Source organism: Amblyomma mixtum, chromosome 8 (assembly GCF_055824585.1).
Source record: "Amblyomma mixtum isolate Tamu chromosome 8, ASM5582458v1, whole genome shotgun sequence".
Taxonomy (NCBI): domain Eukaryota; kingdom Metazoa; phylum Arthropoda; class Arachnida; order Ixodida; family Ixodidae; genus Amblyomma; species Amblyomma mixtum.
In genome coordinates this window covers 10,806,373-10,812,372 of record NC_143019.1, presented here as the reverse complement: position 1 = coordinate 10,812,372, position 6,000 = coordinate 10,806,373, and the positions used below count along the sequence as shown (strand labels likewise).

General features: G+C 53.8%; 1 protein-coding gene across 2 annotated transcripts in view; it reads left to right on the top strand.

The window, feature by feature from the left end:
* The first annotated feature begins 498 nt into the window (after positions 1–498).
* LOC149331302 (uncharacterized) overlaps positions 499–6,000 on the top strand; it is a 102,107-nt gene continuing 96,605 nt past the window's right edge. For both annotated transcript variants that reach the window (XR_016285038.1, XM_089556442.1), the window contains exon 1: positions 499–608. The gene's annotated coding sequence lies outside the window, so the exon portion shown is untranslated. The remainder of the gene's footprint in view (positions 609–6,000) is intronic.

The window sequence follows — 6,000 nt, the reverse complement described above, 5'->3', positions numbered from 1 at the left end:
GGCCCCGTCTACCACGCTATGCCGTCTTCTACAGCGGAGTGTACCGCGTCTACCCGCAAAAGCCCCACAGCAAACAATGCACGCATTGTCACGCCATAGGGCACCGTGCCGACGTCTGTCCTAACAAGCCTAGCCTTGTTCGGTGCTCGATTTGCAGCCAACCGTTTCCTCCTGACCAAGACCCAACGACTACCCCACATGAATGTGAACCACACTGCTGGAACTGCAAGGGCGACCACACACCGTCTCATCCTGAGTGCCCCGCAAGGAAAGACGCCGACGCTGCAGTCCTAAAGTGGCACCGCGCCCAACGACGCCATCGCGCCCGCGCCGCCCCTCCACCCCCTAAAGCCGACGCGACCATCTGGCCGCCCCTGCCTACCTCGAACCGCTACGAGGCCCTTCAGCTCTCCTGCAGCAGCAACAGCAGCAGCAACAGCAGCAGCAACAGCCCGGGGCACGAGACCGCGCAAAGAAGTCAATCTTGAACCAAGCCCTCTGCCAAGCGGCCACCGTCCACCACTTCTGGTGCGGCAACCAGCACCTCCACCTCCTCTACTAAACCGCAAGCTTCCGTGATGCAGTCACAGACTCCACCAAGTCACCAGGTGAGCGGTCCATCTCCCACATCCATCGCACCCCCTCCCCCGTCCTTCCAACACCGGTTTTACTCACGTCCCTCCGCACCTACTCCGCTTTCACCCCTCCCTACCGACAACGCTATTGCTCTCATACAGCAATCCCTTGCTCCCGTCCTATTGGCCTTACAACAACTGACGGCTCGCGTCGAGCAACTAGAGCACCATCTCCTCTCCCTCGCGTCCTCTGCCCCATGCTCTCCCGACACAGACTCCAATGCTCCCCCTCGAAAGCGCGCAAGCGCCCCTCCTGTGCCTAACCTCGACACCATGGAGGAAGACCCGCATGATGAGTGATATCATGCGACACACATCTCCACCCCAAAACCCTCTAATTATTTGGCAGTGGAACTGCCGCGGTTTTCGTCGCAAGAAAAATGCCCTCTTGCAACACATGCGGATTACTGGCGTTAACCCAGACGTCATCGCACTGCAAGAAACGCACGGTGCCTTTTCTCTTCCAGGTTACGACCATTTTACTCAGCCAAGTATAGTCATGAAGAGAAAAGGACATCAAACGCCCCCTCCTCCGCCGATTTTGACGGTTACATACATACGGCGCACGATACCCACCATTCAGGAAGATACATCCCACCTCAACTCCGGGATGAAAGAGCATGTCCTGACACACTCCACCTATCAGGGTCACCGTATCACGATTTTAAACTGCTACTGGACTCCCTCCGACTCTAAAACCAGCATCCCACCTTTGCATACGGCCCTCCCTGCCTCTAATGTCCCTACTACTTTCGTCCTTCTTGGTGACTTCAACTGCCCACACCCTGCATGGGGATACGACCGTACTTCAGCCTCCGGACGAAAACTCGACCGCTTCGCCAGTATTCATCACCTCACCCTCCTGAATGACACGTTCATGCCTACACGTCTAGGATGTGGAGCACAATCCGACACAAACCCCGACCTTGCATAGATTCGCACCGATCTCCGCGCTTCTTGGAGTAATACGGGTGACACGATGGGGAGTGATCACTGTATTCTTCAGATAACGCTCACGTCCCAGCGACCCTCCAGACCACCCGGAACACATCTACCTCCCACTATGCTCGTAGACTGGCCAAAGGCTCGGCCGGCCCTCGACTCCTTATCAGTCTCACTCGAGGACCCCGAAAAATGGTGTAGCGCCATTATGGAGACCGTCTCCCAACACACCAAACATATCCACCGATCTCCCGACTATCCATACATTGACACACACCTACTTGGGCTATGGAAACAACGTCGCCGGGCCATAAAAGCTTGGCGCAACTGTAGATCTAGCCACGCACTGAAAAGAAAAGTTGCTGAACTAACGCAAGCAGCCCAAGAATACGCTGACCAACTAGCCACGAACAACTGGCTTCAGCTCTGCGATGACATGGTCGAGAGACTCCACACTCCAAAAGTCTGGCACATTATGCGCACTCTACTTGGACAGCGTAAACCTCGTAACACACTTCAAAAGCTACAGTTGGCCCTCTCCGTCTCACAAGAAGAGCTGGCTGAGCAAATCCGAAATCAATTTTACCCATCCTCTACTTCTCCTGCCAGCTCCCCGTCATACCCTTACACCGAAGAAGAAGCAGACGAGCAAGGAATGAATTCTGACTTCACATTCGCCGAACTTCAGGCTGCTCTACGCTCCCTTAAGCGAAACACAGCACCCGGCCCAGATAAAATTACCTATGGTATACTCCGTAACCTCCCCGATTCAAAACTAGACGAACTTATTCAGATCATTAATACTGTTTGGCGCTCCGGGAAAATTCCCGCTGCGTGGAAAGAGGCACACGTAATTATGATTCCGAAACCAGGAAAATCCTCTGCGCTCATCACTAACCTCCGACCTATATCCATGACTTCTTGCCTAGGGAAGCTGATGGAGAAGATGGCCCTTACCCGCCTCGAATGGCACCTGCATACCAATCGCTGTCTTGCTCCCACTATGGTCGGATTCCGCGCCCACGTATGCACACAAGACATTGGACGGCAAATCTATGAGGATTTGTACGCCTTCCCAAGCAGCGCACAGCTTCGAGTTTTGACCGGCGTGGATATCAAAAAGGCTTTTGATAATGTCGCCCACTCCGCAATTCTCACCAACCTGGCAGACACTCGGCCTGGGGTCCGCATGTTCAACTACATCAAAGACTTTCTTACAGACAGGACCCTCCGAATCATTGGCCCCGACGGCACACCTTCCGCCCCCTTTCCCCTCACCGCAGGTACACCACAGGGATCCATTCTTTCACCTATGCTTTTCAACTTGGCAATGAAAGAACTGCCCCGAAAACTCGCTGAAATTCCTGCCTACGCCACGCTATATATGCGGATGATATCTCTCTCTAGTCTACCACAGGAAACGCCGGGGAACTAGAATCCACTTTGCAGCAAGGCCTCGACGTCGTTCAGGAGCATGCACGCCGCATAGGTATGAGTTGTTCCGTCGAAAAGTCGGAATACATCGTGGTTTCTAACGCTCCTCAAAAAACCGCTTCTTCCTACCGCGAACTCATTCAACTCTCTCTCGCGCAAACCCCTATTCCCCGACGGAGCCACATCAAGATCCTTGGCTTCACTTTTCAACAAGATGGCAAGTGCAACGTGTGGCTTAGCCAACTCCTGCAACAACTGAACCAAATTCGCCACATGCTGTCCCGTATATCTCGTCAAAAGCATGGACTCAGAGAACACGAACTCCGTCGAGTTATAGAAGCACTCGTTTATTCGAGGGTCATGTACGCCTACCCCTATCAACGCCTCACATCCTCTCAAGTAAGCAAACTGGAAGCGTCTCTGCGTCGCTTCACTCGATTAGCCATGGGAGTTCCCATCTACGCCGCAAATGCTCTGATCGCAGACGCCGCCATTTTCAACTCCCTCGAAGAACGCGCAGCAGCACACCACCGAGCCCAGATACACCGTCTCTCTACCTCCGAGCAAGGCAGAGACCTCCTCAGCCTTTTCGGACACACCATTTCCCAACTACCCTCACTTCAACCATCTGCTCCCCCGTGGAAAAGCCTCCCGCGTCTTACTGTAAAACCCATTCCACGCCACATGTCTCCAACGATAAATCCCGGGCGGCGTGAAGCACTGGCGAACCATTTACCCGCACTGGGCCACGACACTTGCTATACCGATGCCCATATCCTCGAGCACCAAGTAGTTACTGCAGTAGTCGGCCCTCGAAGCACCTCCACGCATCTCCACACAGGAGTGCCCTCCTCAACCGACGCAGAAACGCTGGCCATAGCAGAGGCGATTACGCTTCACGACCACCTTTCCTCCACCATCACCATACGTGCAGACTCTCAGGCTGCCATACGCTCATTCTAATCTCAAAAACTCCCTCCCCATATCCTAGACACTTTGCTGCAATACCTAACAGCCCACCCTACGCTCCATGTCCGCCTTGACTGGATTCCTGGTCATCAAGGTATACCGGAGAATGAGCTTGCTCATGCTCTGGCCCGTGAAAAAATACCACCGGGCCCTCCGACTGCCTGGCCAGCCCATTATAATCCCAAGGCAGACCGCGCTACACACCGACAGGACCGCCGCGAACACCTTCGCCATTTGCGCCACATGCGACGAACCCTTCCGTCACCCTCCCATTTCCTTTGCCGTGCTGACGCCACTCTAATTCGACAGGCACAGACTAACTCCCTTCCCTGCGAACTGTATTCCCACTACATCCTTCATAAACCGGGTAAACCCGCCTGTCTCGTGTGCGGAGAGCACCCCTCAAACATTCATACATATTGGTTAGGCCCCCGCGCCACTAACTCTCCCACCATACCTTCCTCGCATACCTTGCCTCCCCCCTTTCACCTCACGTGGGCCCGATGGACCGCTCCACCAACCTCTCTGCAGCCCACCCTCTGGCCGCTCCTCGCCGCCCACATCCGACGCATCCAAGGGACACGTGGCCCCACTCCGCCACTGCCGATAAATAACGCCCACCAAACGGGCAGATAAGAAGGCTCGGACTTGAGCTGAAAAATAAAAGTTATCTCTCTCTCTCTCTCGGAAAGGAAGGGGTGCGAACAATACTCAAGTCAATTACCACCACCGGACGCCTCCTGGCTCGCCCGGAAGAGCGTCATCCTAAAGAAAAGGCCCAAAGCACTGTGTAAATCCTGTTCTCAGTACCCGGCGTTGCAGGTTGGGGCAAGAAAGTATTTCAAGTGAACGATGAAGGAGCACAAAGTTGGTGTCAAAATTAGCGAAGCGCAGTGGCCAAGCACTGCGAGGCATGCGACCACAAGATAGTGACGCAATCATGGTGCGCTGGAAACCAAGCCAAATACGCGCACAAATACGCTTCACTCCTGGCGCGTTCAGCAGATGCCAGAAAATATTAATCGCTGCCTCGGAAACGTTCGCTCTTCCTAGATTTGCAGTTTAGGTTCAGTGAAGTAGTTGCCAACTATATGTGTGTTTAAAAGCCAAGCTAGCTGCAACTCGACCGCTGCCACAACTTGATGAAGAAACTGAGTAAGGTTGCGGTGTTTTTTTGCAAAAACTCGGTTGGCATTCATTTCTCTCATAAATTTGCATCCGAAATCAACGTCGAACGCTTTCATTTTAATTGCTTAGCTAGGATTAAACGAGATGCCGCATATGAAGAGCTTCGATGCTTGCTTGCTTTGCTTTATTGTGATTTGCTCTGCTTGCTTGCTTGCTTGCTTGCTTGCTTGCTTGCTTGCTTGCTTGCTTGCTTGCTTGCTTGGACACGTCGAACCGAGTATAAAATCACTAACCGAGCCTTGCTGAGCACGTCTCAGGTGGTCTGGCCGCACCTAAGCTGAGGAGAGCGACACATGCTTAAGCCTCTATAAGGTTTCTTCAGGGGCGCTTCTTCAGAATGGTGACACGCCTCTTATGCGCGAGGAAATCGATGGAACTGTGTCATGGTTCAGCCGCGCCTTTTCGACAGAAATCTCCAGAGATCACACTAGGACAAGCTCTGCCTGTAGCCGCTCTTACAAAAGTGTTTCGAGCAGAGTAAGCTTGCTTTAGTCGGCTTGAACTCTTCGTCACAGCAGCGAGCGGTTGCGCTGCGAGCTTGTGGTCTTGCGGAAAACAGTGGAAGACGACACAGTCGCGGTCGTAGTTGTTCGTGGACACGAACGCAGAGTAGCACCTGTTGAATCTGATTCTCAAGGTCGGCTGACACGCTTTGTACGTCGCAACGCACGTAGTACGAGGAACAACGCATGCAGCACGAGAAACAACGCGCGCTGAAAGCGCGCTCGGGCGCGCCGAAGCATCCCCGGCTCCTCAACATGACGTCACGCAGGCCGACATGGACGAGGTTTCCCTCTCCGCTGTTCCCCTCTCCTGCGCTCACGCGGGGCGC